The sequence below is a fragment of the Oryctolagus cuniculus genome, chromosome 2 (genome assembly GCF_051225735.1).
Source record: "Oryctolagus cuniculus isolate XC-2025 breed Fujian yellow rabbit chromosome 2, ASM5122573v1, whole genome shotgun sequence".
NCBI classification, from domain to species: Eukaryota; Metazoa; Chordata; class Mammalia; order Lagomorpha; family Leporidae; genus Oryctolagus; species Oryctolagus cuniculus.
The window spans coordinates 99,629,145-99,651,116 of record NC_142868.1 but is presented as its reverse complement, the minus strand read 5'-3'; the positions used below and the strand labels follow the sequence as shown (position 1 = coordinate 99,651,116).

General features: G+C 43.6%; 1 long non-coding RNA gene across 4 annotated transcripts in view; it reads left to right on the top strand.

Annotated features, from left to right (window-relative positions):
* The window catches only part of LOC138848221 (uncharacterized), a 76,527-nt gene extending 54,872 nt beyond the window's left edge, over nt 1-21,655 (top strand). For 3 of the 4 annotated variants that reach the window (XR_016230121.1, XR_016230120.1, XR_016230119.1), the window contains one exon: nt 21,391-21,655. This is a non-coding gene — a long non-coding RNA (uncharacterized LOC138848221). Of the gene's footprint in view, nt 1-1,722; nt 2,070-21,390 lie in introns of those variants that run through there. The other variant, XR_011386044.2, reaches the window with a different exon arrangement.
* The last annotated feature ends 317 nt before the right edge of the window (nt 21,656-21,972 follow it).

The window sequence follows — 21,972 nt, the reverse complement described above, 5'->3', positions numbered from 1 at the left end:
TGTTGGCCTGGATGGTTCCTGTTTATACACTTCAACCCTAATTGTGACAGTCTTCAAATAGATTTCTATTTCCTTGTCTCCTCTACTAGGCAATTCTTGGGGGTCAGAACTCTTATTTGCTTGTTTCTATATTCTCATTTATTCATTGCACTAAGAGACTCTGTCCAGATGCTGAGTTAATTTCAAGGCAAACATGTTTCTTGCCCCCATTTAAATTTCAATTTGGCAAGAAAGAGCAGTCTACCCAAAGAATATTGCCTGACAGTAAATACTAGTGTGAAGTCAATGGATAAATATTTAAGCATTCCTAATCCAGCAACAACTCTAATCCCATGAACTAGAATTGACAGAAGCAATCATAAACATAGAACTCCATGTCATCCAGTTATCCATTTGCATTTCTACTTAAACATTTTAAAAATCATATGTATACCTAAGATTGCATAATATATATATGCTATCTTGATATTAAATGTAAGAAAAAATGAAAATGACCATGGAATAATAGCAACTTTGAATTGCCTTCCTTTTTAGAGAAGTTATAATCCTATGTTCTCCACAGTGTAGATTATTGTTGTGGGTACTCTTCCTCTCTCTCACTTTTTTTTTAAAGATTTATTTATTTATTTGAAAGAGTTACACAGAGAGAAGGAGAGAGAGAGAGAGAGAGAGAGAGAGAGAGGTCTTTCATCTGCTGGTTCACTCCCCAACTGGCTGTAATGGCTGGAGCTGTGCCCATCTGAAGTCAGGAGCCAGGAGTTTCTTCTGGGTCTCCCACATGGGTGCAGGGAACCAAGGTCTTGGGCAATCTTCTACTGCTTTCTCAGACCATAGCAGAGTGCTCGGTCTGAAATGGAGCAGCTGGGACTCAATCCAGCACCCACATGGGATGCCAGCACTGCAGGAGGCAGCTTTACTTGCTTCACCATGGCACCAACCTCCCTGTCTCTCATTTTTTTTCCCCAGATGACAAATCTGGGGTTTTAGAAACTGAGCCCCAAGACAAAAGAATTTCTTAGACCAGTATTATATTTTAGTTAGCCTTTAACCTAGACGTTTTAATGATATTGCCATGGGAAAATTCTAAACTCTTTGCACCTCAGTTTCCCCTTAGTGAAAACCCTGATTATACTGTCTCCAGAATTAATCCAAGGTATAAATGCTATGAGGTAAGGCATTTAGTCCCTTAATCTTGCTCCTAGAAGATACTTAGCAATGTTAGTTCAGTATCCAGTTCCCTTCTTTGTTTCTATGCTTGAGGAATTAAAAGATGGTGTAAAATGATTTGAGAAGAACTATAAACATCAATAAAACACAAATAAAAATTGTATTATCAAATCTGCATGTTAAACTCTACCCTCTACACCTCTGCTAAAAGGTATATTGCTTTCATAATCATTTGAAAGAAGTTTCCAGGAACAATGCAACCAGTAAGATGTTTCTGGAAGAAGGCAGAGCTTATGAAGGAGCCAGGATTTGGGATCAGTTAGCAGAAGTGAGTGCCACGCTTTAAGATTTGATTCAGGAAAGAACACCAACTGATCATTGAGATTTTGGGGTGGGAAGGAAAAGAAGAGGGGATGTGAACAGAGTGAATGCCCCCTGCTGGCCAGTATTTCTCCATCCATTCCACACTGAAGCCCTTGGGGATCGCCCTCCAGTCTCTAGAAATGCATGGCCTGGACTCCATTTCCCAGAGTCACCAGGTGCCCTGACGTATTCTGCGTTCTGAATGCCTGTGCGTGTGGACGTGGGAGTACCTGTGCCAGCATTTGCGCATGACGGTACCTGCCCTCTGGTGCAGAGTTGAGAACAGAGGAAATTCATTCAAGGATCAGAGTCAGCCTGAGAGGCCACACTGCTCCTTCTCCCACATTCACTGCCGCTCTTGCTCTGCACACAATCCCAGGAAGTCTGCGGAGACACCCTGAGCCGCCACCCGCTGCTTCTGTGCCTCTTCAGCTGCCGCCTGTGGGTCCCACATGCCGGGGACTTTTTCTGCTCCACACTCTCTGCTTTGCTCCCTGAGTGTCCTGAAGCAGGGGGATGTGCTCCCAGGACTTTCCATGGCAAGTATGGAGAACAGGAAGGGGCATCTATGCGTGTGTGGAAGAGGGGTGGGGCGAGAGGGCGGCTGGTGGCTCTGCCACGTGGCTCACTTGCTTCTCAGTGATCCTGGTGGCTTCCCAGGGCATGGTCAGGGCTGGGACCTTGGCTCTCCTGTCTCCCACTGCCACTGCCCAGCCTCCTAGTGCAGGCCGGCCCACGTGTTACCTTGCTCAAATTTTCCTTAATGTGCTTTATGTGGTGGTTACAAAACAGAGAGCACCGGTCAGGACAACTGCACAAGCGGGGCAGGTGAGAGGGCGGGGAAGGAAGGCCATGAAGCTCCCAGTTCGCTCTATTTAAATAAGCCTGGCTCCCACGGAATGCCTTCTGGCTGCTGCTTCTGTGGGGAGGGGTTCAGTGGCCTTCAGAGGAGTGCGGGAGGCAGCAGGGGTGGGAAGGAGGGCAGAATAGGAGCTGCTCCGTGGCCCCCACTCTGCACCTCATCGGGCCATTGGATTCCCCATGGACACATCTGGCAGCGGTGGCCCTGCTGCTGAGCTTTTCGCCAGAGGGAACAGTGTGAAGGGTGAGCAATAACTTTGCGGGTTGATCCTTCTTCCGTGTTTAGTTAGCAGACTTTTCAATCTGGAGTTTGAGGCCACAGAATCTTAGCTGATGATTTAATTGTTTGCTTTTCAATTTCTGTCGTCAGCTCTTCTTCCTTCTCCTGTTAGGAAGGATGTCAACTGCTATTGCCTGTCATGGAGAGTGAGTGAACTGTGCGAGTCAACAACTGGAGCTATTTTAGTCTGGATTTGCATGAAGTGGAGAACTATAAACACAAATACAGAAAATCAGTCACCCAGTGCTCCACCAGGCTGATTATCTTACAGTCCATACTTTTTTTTAAAAAAAGATTTATTTATTTATCTGAAAGTCAGAGATACAGAGGGGCAGAGGCAGAGAGAGAGGGAGAGGTCTTCCATCTGCTGGTTCATTCCCCAAATGCCTGCAATGGCCAGAGCTGGGCTGACCTGAAGCCAGGAGCCAGGAGCCAGGAGCCAGGAGCCAGGAGCTTCTTCTGGGTCTCCCACTGGGTATAGGGCCCAAGGACCTAGGCCATCATCTACTGCTTTCCCAGGTCATAGCAGAGAGCTAGATTGGAAGTGGGGTAGCTGGGACTTAGAAAAAATTCCCCCCTCCCTTTCAAAACAATCTACCTGGCATGGCCCATATGGGATGTGGGCACTGAAGGGGGCAGCTTTACTCACTCTGCCACAGTGCTGGACCCCACACTGAATTAATGAAGAAGTCCAGTTACTTGTCTTATTTTGGGTTCTGTGTTTAACCCGTGACATGTTTTTACATAGGACGATATTAGTTCTACATTTTCATAAAGACTGGTCTGTGGAAGCATCTATACAAGTTGTTAATGGGAGGAGGGGTCAAAAAGAAGAGGGGAAAGAAAAAAAGTTCACCTCTCCCCCCACAGAGATGTAGAGTAGATGTGACCTTGAAAACTATTGCTGAGTGAATTTCTGTGTAATGCAGTTTTCACATGAATAACTGAGTGATTCCAGTGTCCTGATAGAATGTCATTGTCACCAGATTACCAGTTTATGAAACTCATTTAGCATAATGAGGCCATCTAGGAAGTAAACACAGAAAGTGATTTCTGGATAGAGGGTGTTAGGGTGACAGCATTTCTCCTCTCAGCCCCAGTGTGTTGTTTGTGACCTTTTCCCCAGTGCCCTCCCTATCACAGTGCTTGTGAGTGGACCAGCATTTTTGTGTTTCTGGTGGGAAGAGCTGCTTCACACCCATGAAACAACTGTAAGACCACTTTCTGAGCAATCATGTTGTTTGCCTGTTAATATGACTTGGAAAAAGCTGAGAACAGGATGCTTAGACTCATCAGGCTAACTGGCTTCCTTGGCACATCCTTCCCCTCATGGCTATAGGTTTCTGGCAAGTTTTATAAAATGTGTAAGAGAGGAATATTTTGTATGAGATGCATAAGCTGGTAACGAAGTAACACCTGGACAGTAGGGACTCCATTTTGGAGCACCTGAGACTCCATCTTGAGAAAGCACCCACCCCCCCAGCCATGAGACTCTGGTCTGAAACTATGATCTAAAGCACTGTGCATTTGTGTCCCTTCCTCCTTCTTTCCTTCAATGCTGGAGCAGCCTTAACAGAGTTAAACTGGGTAGCACTGGTCATTTTGGCTTTGGGTGCTTGGAAAGCAAGAGGAATTGTTTTTTCTGCAGAAAGGGATTGAGGAGGCACTAGACAAAGTCAGCAGTAGCTTTCTTGGCTCCATCGTATGTCAAATTGAGTCAGAATATTTGTGGTCAGTTTTCTTTTTTTAAATTTTTTAAAACTTTTTTAAATAGAAAGGCAGAATGAGAGAGGGGCTTTTTTATTCTTCTTAATTTTAATCTTTTTTCTATTCTTTTTTTTTTTTTAAGATTTTGTATTTATTTGAGAGGTAGAGTTATAGGCAGAGAGAGAGATAGAGAGAAAGGTTTTCCATCTGCTGGTTCACTCCCCAGTTGGCTGCAATGGCCAGAGCTTTGCTGATCTGAAGCCAGGGGCCAGGAGCTTCTTCTGGGTCTCCCACATGGGTGCATGGGCCCGAGGACTTGGGCTATCTTCTACTACTTTTCCAGGCCCATATGTGATGCCAGCACAGAAGGTGGAGGATTAACCTACTGTGCCACAGCGCCGACCCCTCTTTTTTCTATTCTAAGAGATCTTCATCTTCTGGTTCACTCCCTAATAGCCACAACAGCCTCTGCTGTGCTAGACTGAGGCCAGGAGCCAGGAGCCAGATCTCCTACTTGGGTGTAGGGGCTCAAGTACTTGATCCCAGACCATTGGCAGGGAGCTGGATGGGAAATGGAGCCACCAGGACTGGTACCTATATGGGATGCCAGTGTTGCAAGGGATGTTTTCAACTAGCTGCACCATTAGTGTGGACCCCTTTCTAAAACTTTTTAAAAGAAATTTATTTATTTGATAGGCAGAGTTAGGGGAAAAGAGAAACATACACACACACACACACACACATACACACACAGATACCAATCTTCATCCACTGGTTCACATCCTCAGTGGCTACAACAGCCAGCGCTGGACTGGATCAAAGCAGGAGCCAGGAGATTCAACCATGTCTCCCATGAAGAAGCAGGGACACAAGCACTTGGGCTATCCTCTGATACTTTCTCAGGCACCTTACCAGGGAACTGGATTAGAAGTAGGGTAGCTGGGACATGAACCACAGCCCATGTGGGATGTCAGTGTCACAGGCAGTGGCTTTACATATTATGCCTCAATACTGGCCCCATGTATGCTGGAAACATATTTAAGGGTTATTAGAAGGCCAGTTGATTTCCATCAAATGCCATTCAGGCCTGTCCTACAGAACCATTTTGAAATAAGTAACATTTCTCATATGATTGAATGTCAGTCTACAAGACTGCTTCCAAAGGGAGAGAGCTTCAGCGGCAAAGGGGGCAGTGATGTAGAAAGAGAGTAGGAGTGAAGGAGGAGGGAGGAGGTGGAGGTCAGTAGAGAGGTTGGGAAGTACTCAAAAGCAAAAAGTAATAGGACGCAGGTCATTTGTGCAGATTGCCAAAATTAACCATGTATATTATAGCTTTTTAAAATTCAGAGTTTATTTCTGACATAATTTCTGATATAGTTAACTCTCATTTCTGTTTTTTCATATGATAATGTTTATAAGCAGTAGAGAATGGGTGTAATTAAATGCAAAAGCATACTCCTATATAAGAAATTTGTATTAGATGCCAGCACCACAGGCAGTATTATTTCTTATGAAATTATTCCCATGTTTCCTGATTAACATTCTCTGTTGGTTGAAGAGGATGGCAGGTTGGGAGACCAGGGAAAGAGTGAGCACCTGTTTTCTGTTCAGTTGGGCTGAGCTGCAGGGAAACTATCAGGGAAGTTTGTGAGCAGGAAAAGTGAGGTTGGAGGGTAAGAGAAAGCAGTGTAGAAGGTAAGAAGAGAGGAAATAATTGCAGAACATATTCACAAATTAGTTTGGCAAAAGCCAAGTGTGATCAGAGACCTAAAAAGAGGGAAAGAAAAGTTGAAGACAGAGAGCAGAAGAAATGGGAAATCGGAAGAATAGGACGGAATTTTGACTCTGATCACACACACTTTTGGAAGGTGTGGGGAAACAGGCCCTTGCACTCATATTGGCAGGAGAATAACACAGTACTCTCTTTGGAGGATAATTTAGCAGATCAAAGTTCTTTAAATGTTAATGTCCTTTGCTAGGATTCAACTGCAAATTTATCTTATATATATTTGGTCAAATATGTAAAGAGCAAGTCAGGTCTTTGTAGTATTGTTCAAGATGGGAATAAAACAGAAGCAACCTAAATGTATATTGACAGAGAATTGGTAAAATGCATTATGGTATATCTGTACAGTCAAATACTAAATATGTAATAGGTCTGAAAAATGATGTAGGGACAGAGTACTTATGTAAAACAAGGTACAGAAAAAATGCCCCTTTGTAAAAAAAGGACACATGCATATGTATCTCTTTATAAAGTGGTATTTACTCATTGTCATTTCATTCAGAAGGCAGAGAGACAGACAAGGAGAGCTCTTCCATCTCTCCCTGTGAATCTGCTGATTTGCTCCCCAAGTGGCTGCAATGGCTGGGGCTGAGCCAGGCCAAATCCAAGAGCCAGGAGCCAGGGGCCAAGGGCCAGGGGCCAGGGGCCAGGAGCCAAGAGCTTCAACCAGGTCATCTTTCACTGCTTTCCCAGGCACATAAACAGGGATTTGGATCAGAAGTGGAGCAGCTGGGACAGAAACTAGTTCCCATAAGTGATGCCAGCATTAAAGGTGGTGGTTTAACCCATTTATGCCACAATGCTAGCCCTCTGCACATATATCTTTATGAAGGCACATCAAAAAGTTCATGAGAAATGGAATTAAAGATGACATTATTTTGGTGCAAAACTTGTAATTCATTAACTTCTTTTCATAATACACACTACACAAATGGTTTTGAAACTTTCCTGTATGCATGGACTTTAGAATTAGTTACAAGGGCCGACATTGTGGTGCAGCAGGTAAAGCTGTCACCTGCTGTGCCCATTAAGTCCCAGCTGCTCCACTTCTGATCCAGCTCTCTGCTACGGCCTGGCAAAGCAGTGGAAGATGACCCAAGTCCGTGGGCCCCTGTGCCCTTATGGGAGACCTGAAGAAGCTCCTGGCTTTGGATCTGCTCAGCTCCAGCCATTGTGGCCATCTGGGGAGTGAACCAACAGATGGAAGACCTTGCTTTCACTCTCACTCTCTCTGTCTCTGCCTCTCTGTATCTCTGATTTTCAAATAAATAAAAATAAAAATTTAAAAAGAAATTAATTACAGCAAATTAGACTTAATCATTTGATTACATTTTCATGATACTTTAAAGTACTCTTGTATATATGCATATAGAAATCTCAGAAGATAATATAAGAAATAGTTAGGAGTAGTTTGTTCTGGAAAATATGACTAGTATAGAATGAAGGGAGTCATGCTTTCATTTTATACTCTTCCGCAGTCTTTAATAGCTAATATGTGTATTGTTACTGAAGATGTATTTTTAAAGGTAGATAGAGAGAGAGGGAGAAGTTGAGGGAGAGAGAGAGAGAGAGAGCTTCCATCTACTGTTTTCTTCCAGAAATGGCTTCAATATCTAGGGTGGGCTAGGATAAAGCCAGAGACCAGGAACCCCATCTGGGTCTCCCACATAGGTGATAGGGATCAATGTGGTGGAATGAGAAGGTGAGAAGGTCATGCCAAGATGGCCACTGGCAACAGAAACTGCCTGGCAACAGGCCGTGATTAGGTGGCTTCAGAAACCACATGACAACAGAGCCTGACTGACAACAGGCTGTGATTGGATGGTTTCAGAAACTGCCTGGCAACAGGCCTTGATTGGTTAGGGCATAGACCGCCCCTTGACTGGATTGGCTGCCTTACTATATAAGCAGCTGTAGCAACTGCTTGCCTCAGGCCTGCTTTCACCCAACTCCTGGGGTCTGTGTGGTGACTCTACACCTCTTTCCCCCACCACGCTCTTCCTCTCAGAAACAAATCCACAGCAACAGGGATCTAGGCACTTGGGTCACTGTCTATCCTTCCAGGTGCATTACCAGGAAACTGGATTATCAGGGAGCTGGAACAGAAGAGCAGGCAGGACTCATATCAGGCTTTCTGTTATGGGATACTGGTATTCTAAGCAACAGCTCAACCTGCAGAATCACAATGCCACCCCCAAGTATTATTTTTATAATTAAAATGTCTAGATTTTGATTTTAAAATGATAATTTGTGGTTACTAAGACAGAAAAAGTATATTATGCAATAACAGAAATTGAAAATGAAATAGAGTTTAGTTAATGATATGTCAATATCAGGGCCAGTGTTGTGGCACTATGGGTTAAGCCACCTCTACATGCAAGCAATCCCACCTGTGTGTTGGTTGCAGTCTCAGCTGCTCCACTTCCAATCCAGCTCTCTGCTCATGATGTGGAAAAACTAAGGTAGATAGATAGTTCATGAGCTGAAAGCCATACCTCCTCCACCCCCATGTAATCCTATCACCCACATGTCAAGCAGACTATGTAAACACTGCCCTTTTGGAAGCTCATAAGAAGCTTGGTGAAGGGGAATGCATGCTTTCTCTCTCTCCCCTCGTGGACACAGAAGAGCCTGGTATGGAAGTCTGTCTTTCCCCTTCCTGCCACACTCTGCTTTAATAAAGACTATTTGTTCCTATGAATTCTTCTCACTATAAATAAGCCTCATCATGCTGCATGTTGTATTTGTGCCTGAACTTAGAATTCTTCTTTAAGTAAAAGGCAAGAGCATGAAATTGAAGTTTGAGCCTAAGCTAGCCCACAACACTAATGCACCTGGGAAAGTAGCCCAAGTGCTTGTATCTCTGCCATCCGTGTGGGAACTCAGATGGAGTTCCGGACTCTTGGCTTTGGCTTATGATGGGACAAGGACATAAGCTTCAGTCATTTTAGGTTCTTGTTACCCCTGCCTTCTTTCAAGAGACCAGTCCAGTCTCACATCCTACATTGTTCCCACCTCACCCACTACATTCTTCTCCAGGTTTAGAAGCCCTTGAAAAACTTGAAAAACCTGTATGGAGAAGCTCATCTCCACCTGCTATTCTCCACCTCTACCCTAACCCACCTAAGATATAATAAGGCCCAGGCTACTGGGGTCTGGGACTTCAGCCACATGTTTGGTCTTTGTGCACACTGGCAGCTGGTCAACTTCTGCAAGTTCATTTTCTTTGAATAAATTCAGTCTGACTGTGAGTTCGTATCATCTCCTTACATGTGGTGTGCCATGTGAGGGGGGAGTGAGGGAATGGCAACTAGCCTCAATCAGCCACTCCCGTATCTTTTTGGTAAGAGCTGTGCATTTCAACTTTTCTCCAGACTTTCTTCTCCTTTCTGAACTCTTTTCCCTTTTTACTGTCTCTGCCCCCCCCACCTTCTCTTTCCCACCATGTCCTTTTCCCTTCTGACTCAGATGGCCCTGAGAGATGCTCTCCAGATCATTTTCTCATCTGCTTGCACTTTCTCATTTCTCAATGCATTCACAGAGCCTTTGCCAGATCTCATCACTGCAGGCCACAGCGAACCTAATTCTCAACCCACTGGATTGGTAAGAGAGGTCTCTGCCACCTCAAGCACATTGGGGCGATGCTCATGAGGCTTCTTCCTCCCTTTAGGGCCTGGGGTATTAGGTTGGGCCATTTCACACCCCCTCTTAGGGCCTGGCATGTTTAGTCAGTTTCCTTCTCTTGGGGGAAATGCTTGTCTGTAACAGCTCAAAACTGGGACACTGGTCTGAGCTTGGGGATTCTCGTGGTCTCCTCTTAGAGAACTCAGAACTTAGGTTCTCAGTTGGGGTGACTCTTTCCTGAGGGACACCCTGTGAAAGGACCTTCTTCCCTCAGGCTGTATTTTGCTTAATTCATGGGTTCTAAATCTCAATTCCCCTCTAGCCTGCCTCTTTTTTTTTTTTTTTTAGATTTTATTTATTTTATTTCAGAGTTTTAATTACAGACAGTGAGAGGGAGAGACAGAGAGAAAGGTCCTCCTTCCATTGGTACACTCCCCAAATGGCCACAATGTCTGGAGCTGCACCAATCTGAAGCCAGAAGCCAGGAACCTCTTCCCGGTCTCCCACGTGGGTGCAGGGGCCCAAGGACTCGGGCCATCTCCTACTGCTTTCCCAGGCCATAGCAGAGAGAGAGCTGGACTGGAAGTGGAGCAGCCGGGACTAGAACTGGCACTCATATGGGATGCCGGCACCACAGGCGAAGGATTAACCTACTGCACCATAGCACGGGCCCTTCTAGCCTGCCTCTTAAAGACTTTTGGAAGAAGAGCTTGAATGGGGAGATAAAGCAGAGGTGATTAATCTACCTCTGCACTAAAATTTGGCCTCAACATAAGTTGGACAATGATTCTAAAATGGGCAGAATTTGGCATCTTCATCTCAAAGTTCTCTAAGATTTTAGTAACTTTGCACAGAGAAATGGCAAGTTGTCAGAGGTCCCCTGATCCAAGCCTTTTTCCTCCTTTGGATCAACTTTGCTCACTCCAAGTTCTCATAGAAGAAGAAGGCCTGAGGCCTCCCCTTCAATCTGTCACTTCCCCCCTCCACCTGAGAAGCCAGCATCTCAGGAACAAGTATTCCACTCACTCCTCCCCACCCTATCTCACAGCCTCCTCCTCTTCCCTTCACCAAGGGCAGCAGGGGAAGTTGCTACCCCTCCACCATCTTCTCCCCTGTATTCTCTTTATCCTGCTCTCCCCAAGGGAGAAAAACTTCCCTGTAAGCCCTCTCTGCCCCTCCCTACTCCCACCCCTGAGATCCTGACCCATTCTTAGGGCCTGGCATGTTTAGTCAGTTTCCTGCTCTTGGGGGAAATGCTTATCTGTAACAGCTTAAAACTGGGACACCAGTCTGAGCTTGGGGATTTTCATGGTCTCCTCTTAGAGAACTCAGAACTTAGGTTCTCGGTGGGTGCCTCTTTCCTGAGGGACACCCTTGAAAGGACCTTCTTCCCTCAGGCCGTATTTTGCTTAATTCACGAGTTCTAAATTTCAATTCCCCTCTAGCCTGCCTTTTTTTTTTTTTTCCAGGATTTTATTTATTGGCCAGCACCATGGCTCACTTGGCTAAGCCTCTGCCTGCAGCAGGTTCTAGTCCCCGGGTTCTAGTCCCTGATGGAGCATTTGTTCTGTCCCAGTTGCTCCTCTTCCAGTCCAGCTCTCTGCTGTGGCCCGGGAAGGCAGTGGAGGATGGCCCAAGTGCTTGGGCCCTGCAACTGCATGGGAGACCAGGACAAAGCACCTGGCTCCTGGCTTCAGATTGACATGGTCCAGCCAAAGCAGCCATTTAGGGGGTGAACCAATGGAAGGAAGACCTTTCTCTCTGTCTCTCTTGCTGTCTAACTCTGCCTCTCAAAAAAAGAAAAAGAAGATTTTATTTATTTTATTTGAGAGTATTGGGCATTGCCTAAAATCTCCATCACAATATGGTGCCTGGTGGATGTTTGAGGGGTGTGTTTGTGGCTGCTGCCATTAAGCTACGTATGATCATCAGACCACCGGCAGGGATGATAGGTCTGCTTTAGTTCCAGACACGTGGACAGTGCATGATCTCTATACTTTGCTTAAGGTGCCCCTGTGTGTGGTCCACCCATGCCTGCATGACCTTTTCACTGATTGGCTCCCCTACTGTGCATGTCTTTTGTAAGCTTTATAAGCCTGCACACTTCCTCAATAAAGTGGTTCCTGCTTTGACAGAACTCATGGGTGCTTGTGGTGTGTTCACCTGTTGACCTTACCCTTCCCATTCGCCTTTTTGGGGAGGGCTTGTGCTGCCCCTGCTGGTCAGGGGCTAGCATCAGGCTTGAGACCCCAACATGAGAGTTATAATTACAGACAGAGAGAGGGAGAGACAGAGAAAGGTCTTCCTTCCATTGGTTCACTCCCCAAATGGCTGCAATGGCCGGAGCTCTGATGATCAGAAGCCAGAAGCCAGGAACCTCTTTCCGGTCTCCCACATGGATTCAGGGACCCAAGGACTTGGTCCATCTTCTGCTCCTTTCTCAGGCCATAGCAGAGAGCTGGACTGGAAGTGGAGCAGCCAGGACATGAACCAGCACCCACATGGGATACTGGCACTGCAGGTGGAGGCTTTATTCCCTATGCCACAGCAGTGGCCCATAAAGACTTCTTTAACTAGCTACTTCCTATCCTTCTATGAGACCTAAAATGCTAAAACCTAACACAGTGCAGCCACATCTCGCACTGCTACTCTATATCACATCTAGATTCTCTCTCACATGAAGACAAAAATCTCTGTTCCAGCCATCTCCAGTAATATATTTGGCAGTGCTAGCAAAGAAATCTCAAGAACTGTGGCAAGTCCTGAGCAACTTCACTTGAAAGAATGCCCCATGCCTAGCCTTCTTCTATCTTTTCACCTGCCTTGTCTAGTGGCAGCCAAAATCTCTTCGCTAATATTTCATGGAGACAAAGTCTTGCCTGTTATTTTAACCTGGCCACCTTGGAATTTCTCATGACCTCCACCAAGAGGGCCACCAATTCCTTTGTAAAGTTCTGGTAGGAATTTCAGGAATTCCACACCCATGAAGCCCTCTACCCAGCAATATTCCACACAAGGAGTGGAAAGGAAATAAAGGGCCCCTCCCATGGAAACATTACCCTGGGAGATAGCTCTCCTAACCTATGTGGAATAATGCTCAAACCAACTGGCTAACTGGGTTCATTACTATTTCCAGGCATAGCTCTCTCTCCACACTAGCACTTCATTCTGTCACCTATTAGATTGTCCTCATTGAGAATCTCTTCAACAAGAAGGTGCCCATCTGCTCTGATGAATGCCCTCCTTCATTAAATCTAATGTGATGTTGAACAATCACTAGTGAGTAACTCGTCTGTGGCACCCTGGCCACTGGGCACAGTCAACCTTGGAGTCATGGAGTTGCCTGAAGATGTAGTTGTTTCAGACAGTTTCAAGTAGCTGATGGTTGACCAGACATTATTAGCCCAAGGTGTTTTCTGGATAAAAAACTAGGCTCAAATTCAGTTTAAAATCTAAAAAGATATCTTTGGTAAATAACGGTCTCATGCATGAAATTTTGGTTCAGCTGTAAAATTCAACTGGATATTGGGTTTGAAGGAATTTCTGTCTTGAATATAGGAAGATTATTTAAAGAATAATTTTATTTATTTGAAAGAGTTACAGAGAGAGGTACAGCCAGAGAGAGAGATTGCCCATTCCACTGGTTTACTCCCCAAATGACCGCAGTGGCCAGAGCTGATCTGATCTGATCCAAAGCCAGGAACCAGGAGCTGTTTACAGGTCTCCATGGGTGCAGGGGCCCAAGGATGTGGGCCATCTACTGCTTTCCCAGACCATGGCAGAGAGCTAGATCAGAAGTGGAGCAGGCAGGACTTGAACCATTGCCCATATGGGATGCTGGAGCCACAGGCTGGGACTGTAACCCACTGCACCACAGTGCTGGCCCTATTTTGTAATCTCTGATTTACAGTCTATAAAGTAATTTAAATTTGTTAACAAATATATTTTTACAAATGATCATATATGGAAAACTATTCAAGACTGCTTGAGATTAAGGTTGAGATTTGCTATATTCTTTTATTTAGAAAATCTTTAATTTGGAGATTTTTAAAAGATCAATTCAAAATGTAACTCAAGGAAATCAGCAGAACTATTTGGTGATAGTCTTAATTGCTAATTCTGAAATAGATTAAAAGCATCTCCTTTTAATAGTTTTTTGTTTAATTGATGACTCTGTCAGTTTTCTACCAACTCCGGTAAGCTCTCTTTTCTTCTCTATTTCTCTGTTAAAATTGCTTCAAATTATGAGATGATTCTGTGTGCTAACTCATTTAAGGTTTTACTTTTCCATTTTAGAGAAAGACCAAAGAGATCAATTGTTTAAAAACACCTGAGTCTTTATTAATAAGAGTTGTGGTTTGATTATATGCTCATTTTAAAGCATTTGAGGGATCACTTTTGAACAATGATCAAGTTTGGCCTATATTACATTAAGATGTTAAGGGATCCTATTTCTACCAGACATTTTAAGCCTTCTTGGCATCTTCGCAGGCATTCAAAAAATAAAGTTCCAAATTCTTTTGACTTTGATATTTCCAGTTGGGTCCCTGGAAATGTTAAAGGATATTTCTTTCATCTTGTAGAGACATCAACTAATTAGGCTAATTGGGTTATATTAAAGGTAGTGTAAAGATGTGAAATGGTACTAAATGTTATGATGATATAAAATGCTATCAATACAAATGTCCAAATGCTACAAAAGTCCTATCATCTTGTTGTGTTGCTATCAGTCATGATAGTCATCTTAATGAAAAGGTCCTAGAGGCCTAAAAGAGATAAATGTTTTATAAAATCTTGCAGATGCTTTCGAAAATACTGTCTGGAGTAGGCAATCACCTCTTATTTTTAGTTAATGAGTTTTTAAATTTAACCATTTACAATTTTACCTATTTAAAGTCTTTCATCATTCACATTTTGTACTAAAAATCAGATTTACTGCTCATGGAAATTGAAACATTGTTGGCTCTATGTTTAAAATGTGTCCTCTTCAAGGTTCTGAAAGACTTTTTGCACAGTAAACATTTGAAACCTTCCTTTTCAAACCAAACTAAGGGAGAGAGGGTCTTAATAATTACTTCAAAATGCATGACAGTTTAGATAACATGGTCTTAATGTTTGATCTTACCTAGAGGGACATACCTTTCCTTATGGGCATAATCTTATCTTTCTTTTTTTTATTTTTATTTATTCTAAAGGTTTATTTTTATTTTATTTATCTGAAAGAATTACAAAGAGAGAGAAGTCTCCCATCTGCTGGTTCACTCTGCAAATGGCCACATGAGCAGAACTATTCCAAAGTCAAGAGCCAGGAGCTTCTTCCTAGTTCTCCCACATGGATCAAGGGGCCCCAGGAGTTGTGCCATCCTCTGCTGCTTTCCCAGGTGCATTAGCAGGGAGCTGGATCAAAAGTGAAGCATCTGGGACTTGAACTGGCATCCATATGGTGAGCCAGCACTGCATGCTGGGGCTTTAACCTGCTGTGCCACAGTACCAGCCCTGGAAAACACTGTGATAACATGCCTGTGACCACAGATTTCTAGCTCTGGCCACCAAGGATTAGGGATGGGATTGAGCACCCCCTTGGCTGACCTTCCCAAAGGCTGCCTCCGTAGTCCACTTTAACAGAGACTAGGAGGAAGAGGAGTTATTTAGGCAGAAGAACCAATGTAAGGATAGATGGCAGGCCAATTAATGGCTACCTTACATAGGAGTCTTCCACCAAGGAGACCCAACAAAGCCAGTCTACCTCAAATGGCACTGACTGGCAATATGAGCAATCTGGGCATTGGGCAAGCAGCAGTCATGCTAGAAGATGGCTCCTGAAGGGGCCTGGCAACTCTACCAAGAGTGACACTAGTGGAAATGGAACTTCCCTGGAGGTTGAAGGACTCCTGGGTCAGAGCTGCAGACCCTGTTGGCCCTCCCTAAACTGAAAAAGCCCTTCATTCTTCCCAACTTCCAAAGTAACCAGCATGGTTGAAGGGATGACCTAGGATCAGTAACATTGCAGGCAGAGCTCTAAATGTCTTTTAGAGATGTAACCTATTAAAACTAATCTATTCAGGCCAGCTCTGCTCCCAGGCCAGGTGGGTAATGGAAGTCAACAGGGTGTCTTCCCTAAGGAGGTTCCCACCTCATTTATGATGTCACTTCCAGTACCCCATGTGAAGAGATAGATAGGTCTGGGCCTCACTTATACCTGGCCTGGCCTTAACATCAACCTGGTAATTATCAAGTCCTTCTTGTCAGTTTCCTTTTATCTCTCAATGGGAAAACTCCCTCTTGGTTTGTATAGCACCTTTCTTAGACACTCTAATACTGTTTTGTTTTCTGTGCATCTAATTTGCTTGTTAGATTCATTTACTCCAGACTTAAGCAGAGAAATTCTAGATGGTCATGCACATGAAACCTTGAATGGAGATAGTTTCCGTGAGCTGGCACTGCAACCCCCTTGAGAGGCCAGCTTCTGCTGGAACGCTGTCTTGATCACAGGTCTCTACTTCACCCCTACTCAGCTGGAAGAAAGCAGAACAGTCTTTGCCTTAACCCCTGACAGCAGCCAGGGTTCCATAAAGAGAGGGAGGAAATGAGGGGCCCCAGGACTAGAAGCAGGCCAGACTAACTACCCAACAGTTCCTTGACAGCACATACACACTAAACAAAACAGGAACACTCAGGTGTACATCTGTCTTCACATTAACTGGGCAGGACTCTTTTGCTCTCCTATATCCCTCTTTGTTCTCATTTTGCCCATCTTTCCCACCATGGGCAATGTTTCTAATTTCTCCTTTTATCCTCATAATCATAATGCTTCCATTATTACTATGTAGAATTAACATATTTCAAAAGTCTTTAGAGGAGCACATGACTACTATATACCCAGCAATTATGCAGGAAAAATGCAAGACTGCTCTTCTTCAATCAATCCAATCCAGAGTATATGTCAATGGTTCATATAAGCAAGAAGTAGCCAGAAAGAAACTGGCACCCCATGTCCTTATCTATACTCAGAGTTGGGACTGATGGAACAAAGACATAAGCCTCAGTCATTTCAGGTTCTTGTTACCCCTTCTGTTTCCTTCCTTCCTTCCTTCCTTCCTTCCTTCCTTCCTTCCTTCCTTCTTCCCTTCCTTCCTCCCTCCCTTCCTTCCATTCATTCATTCATTTGATTCTTCTGTTTCCTTCCTTCCTTCCTTTGTTCCTTTCAAGATTTATTTTTAATTTGAAAGAGTTACACAGAGAGAGAAGGAGAGGCAGAGAGAGAGAGAAAGAGGTCTTCCATTTGCTGCTTCACTCCTCAAATGTCTGCAATGGCCAGAGCTGAGCTGATCTGAAGCCAGGAGCCAGGAGTTTCCTTTGGGTTTCCCCATCGGTACAGGGGCCCAAGGACCTGGGCCATCTTCTACTGCTTTCTCAGGCCATAGCAGAGAACTGGATCAGAAGTGGAGCAGCTGAGTCTCAAACCAGTGCCCATATGGGGTGCTGGCACTGCAGGTGGTGGCTTGACTCGCTATGCCACAGTGCCAGCCCCTATATTTTATAAGAAGGTATTTCAAAAGGTTCATGGGCAATACACATTATCATCTAATTTTATAACCATGAAATTTTGAGTGCTTTTATATAAAGCATTGTTAAAGAACTAAAAATCATTAGGATTATAGAATGTATGTATATTAATTCCACAGAAGAGAAAAATCTACCCAACCTGGACCTCCATATCTGTTCAAGCTGATGTACTAAGACTTTTAAATTGGTATAATGATTGAAAATGTTAGAGATTCCCAAAACAAATGTACCTATTTTTAATCTATTTGATTGTAAGTAAAATATGCAACTTATTTTTTTATTATTTTTAAAATAAAATTGAGGTCCAGCACTGTGAAAATAGTGGGTAAAGACAGCGACTATGGTGCTGGTATCCGATATGATCACCGGTTCATATCCCAGATGGTACAAGTATTTGGGTTCCTGCACCACCTATGTGGGCAGACCAGAAGGAGCTCCTGGCTTCTGGATTTGGTTCAGCCCAGCCCTGGCCATTGTGGCCATTTGGGATGTGAACCAACAAATGGAACCAACATCTCTCTCTTTCTCTCTCTCTCTCTCTCTCCCTCTCTTTCTCTATATTTTTCTATATCTCTATCTCTATTGCTATCTCTATAATTCTTTCAAATAAATTTTCAAAATCTATAAAAATGGGTATAAATATTTTCAACTATTTCCTACAATACAGAAGAATAAAGGACCTTTGAAGAAACATTAAAGAATTCATTTTAACATTGGATAAAATCACCTATTTTTTCTCTTTTTAAAGATACATTGTACTCATTTGAAAGGCAGATTTGCAAGGATGGAGAAACAGTCGAAGAGACTTTCCATCTGCTGCTTCACTCCCCAGATGGCTGCAATGGCCAGAGCTGGGTAAAACCAAAGCCAGGAGAAAGAAGCTTCATCCTGGTCTTCCATGTAGATGGCAGGGACCCAATCATGTGGGTCATTTCAGCTGCTTTCCCAGGCCATTGGCTGGGAGCTGGATAGGAAGTGGAGCATCAGGACCTGAACAGGTGCTGACAAAGGATGCCAGCCAGCATTTCAGATAGGACATAACCTCCTCAGCCACATTGATGAGCTCCTAAAATCACCTATATCTAAAGAGTTGATTTTTATTTATATTGTTTTTATAAAAGACTTATTTGTTTATTTGAAAGTCAAAGTTACAGAGAAGAGGGAAAGACAGAGAGATCTTCCATCATATGGTTCATTCCCCAAATGGCTACAAAGACAGGGATTGGGTTAGGTCAAAGCCAGGAGCTTCTTCCAGGCCTGCCACATGGATGAAGGAGCCCAAGCACTTGGCCAATTCTCTGACGTTTCCCCAGGCCATCATCAAGGAGCTGGATGAGAAGTGTAGCAGCCAGAACTTGAACTGGCACCCATATAGGATTTTATTCTTACAAATGGTGGCTTAAATGCTAGCCTCTCCTTATATTCTTTATGTAATTACTTTTAAAAGTCTCTTTCTAAATAAACAAAAGATATCTCTATTATTTACCAAGGTTATTGTGCAATTTATTAACTGTCTCTATTTATAAGTCAAGCTAACACCAGAATTTGTTAGAAGACCTAAATGGGGGGCAGTGCTATGACGCAACAGGCTAAAGCCCTAGCCTACAGCACTGGCATCCCTTATGGGCACCAGTTTAAGTCTTGGCTGCTCCTCTTCTGATCCAGCTCTCTGCTATGGCCTGGGAAAGCAGTGGAAGATGACCCAGGTCCTTGGGCCCCTAACCTACATGGGACACCTGGAAGAAGCTCCTGGCTCCTGGCTTGGATCAGTTCAGCTCTGGCCATTGCAGTCATTGGGGAGAGAACCAGTGGAATGGAAGACATCTCTCTCTCTCTCTGGCTCTGGCTCTGGCTCTGGCTCTACCTCTCTCTGTAACTCTGTCGTCAAGTAAGTAAAGCGTATCTTTAAAAAAAGAAACTTAAATGAGTCCTACCCCTTGGGCATAAACTCAGCTAAATCTACAGTGTCTGTCATCTGTCCATAGTAAAACTCAAGTCTGGTACATATCTCTCTTCATGTAGACATTACTGTGTCCTTTAAGAATCAAGAACAGGGGCCAGCATTTGGTGCAGATTAAGCAGCTGCTCACAATGCTGGCATCCCAGATGAACTCAGGTTCAAGTGCCAGTTCTGATCCAGTTCACTACTAATGTGCCTAGGAAAGCAGCAGAACATTGCTGAAGTACTTGGGCACTTCCCACCTATATGGAAGAACTGTTGGAGTTCCATCCTCCTGGTTTTTGCCTGGCCTAATCCCAGCAATGGTAGTCATTTGGGGAGTGAACCAGCAGGTGGAAGATCTCTCTCTCTCTCTCCTTTCCTATCTCACCCTCTCCCTCCTCTGTAAGTCTGACTTTCAGATAAGTAAATAAATAAATCCTTTTAAAAAAAGAAATGAAGAAAGCAGAATAGATTCAAGAAAATAAATATTTTAATAGAGTCCAGAACAGACTATAAATGTGCTACTACTCTACATTTGTCACTGTGATGTGCTGAATAAAAAATAATGTATATTATCACGTACTTATTTGGATGATTGATTACTGGTAATTAGTATTTAGTTTTAAAGAAAAAATTTCAAGTGACAATATTCATCAATAGGAAAAAGTTGAAACAAAGCACTCTCTTTTTTTTTTTTTTTTTTTACAGGTAGAGTGGACAGTGAGAGAGAGAGACAGAGAGAGAAAGGTCTTCCTTTTCTATTGGTTCAACCCCCAATGGCCACTGCGCCCGCAACCGGGACAGAATCTGGCGCTCCATCCAGGCAACAACCCAGTGTGCTGGCGCCGCAGGTGGAGGATTAGCCTATTGAGCCATGGCGCCAGCCAAAGCACTATCTTAATCTCACAAAGTCATGTGGATAGGAGAAGGCATATCTGATTTTTTTCTAATCAGCCTTCCTAAAATTTACAAATATTTTTCTGGTAACAGTGAATTTGGCTCATCATAAAAAGTTCTTTGAAGGCACTTATTAAACTTGTTCCTCTTTGAAAAAGTAAATTTTACTGTGTGATACTGCAAGAGGTAAATTTTTGATTTATAGGAAACTTGAAAACCAATTATGCTTAGTCTCTAATTTCTGATTTACTTATAGAACAGAAATTACACAGATAAATGTTACTTTGTCTAATTTTTTAAAATATTTACTTATTTATTTGATAAGCAATCACAGATAGACAAGGGGAAAGACTGAGAGAGAGGTCTTCCATTTGCTAGTTCACTCCCCAAATGGACACAATGGCCAGAGCTGGACCAACTCAAAGCCAGGAGCTTCTTCACACATGGGTGCAGGGGTCCAAGCACTTGCACCATCTTCCACTGCTTTCCCAGGTCATTAGCACAGAGCTGGATTGGAAGTGGAGCAGCTGAGACATGAACCAGCACCTGTATGGGATACCAGTGCCACAGGCAGAGGCTTAATGATTATGGCACAGCACCAGCCGCCACTTTACCTAAATTTATGGTAAACCCATGAGTTGCACCACAATGCTATTTTCTTTCTCCTTTCCTTCTTTCCTTCCTTCCTTCCTTCCTTCCTTCCTTCCTTCCTTCCTTCCTTCCTTCCTTCCCTCCCTCCCTCCTTCCTTCCTTCCCTCCCTCCCTCCCTCCCTCCCTCCTTCCTTCCTTCCTTCCTTCCTTCCTTCCTTCCTTCCTTCCTTCCTTCCTTCCTTCCTTCCTTATTTTTCTGTGTCATGAATCTTGCATATTGCATCCAAGGACATGGACCAGGGAGAGAGGCTTATGATTACTGTGTGTAAGGACTCTGCTCTTGGGGATCAAAGCATCTGGCAAGGAAACTCTCCTAGATTAAGTTCTCAAGTGCCTCTCTCAATAACAAGCAAGAGAAGGTGTGCTAACTGGAGAGCATCTTTGGTTTAATTAATTCTGGGAGGCCTGAGTGTTGCTGGGGTCCTCATTGAGCTATAATAATGGGTCATGAATCAGTTGAATGTGACTATTCACCACTAGAGGGCTCTGTAGGGTTGATTCAATTTTTACAATCATTGACTTCTGATTCCCCACTGTTGTCTCCAGCTGCTCTTCTGGGGAAGAAAATCTGCTCCACTTGCAGGATACTTAAGTCCAGCATTGGAGGAAGCATAATTGAAAGAGCCCACAGCTGAGATCATGGCACAAAGACACTTGCTTCCATGGGAGAATGACTAAGAATACTGTCTTGGTTGGGATTGGCCAAAGTCATCATGAAGAGGATCAGGGACCTCTGCATCTCCAAGTGTATTTCTACCTCCCAGCTGTGAACCCAGAATAGGGCATCCATTGATTAAACAATGATTCCATACTTCCATGTGGTGCTTCTCTGCTTAACATTGCCTGCTGAATTCTTGTTCCCATATATTTTTACCCAGCATAATTAATTTTCTCACTTCTGCCTGACAATACTCAACAATTTACACACTGTGCTCTACATTTGCACACACTGCCAGCCCTTTCACTTGATGTGCATTATAAACCTGATAAATTGCCCTAATGATTTTTATTACTCCATCATTGTAAAAATGCCAGTATCATGTTCTTTAATAAGTTTGGCATAATACTGAAAGTTGGATGTTTGCCATTGAAGACACTGTATTTTTGCTCACTGGTATTACTTAGATT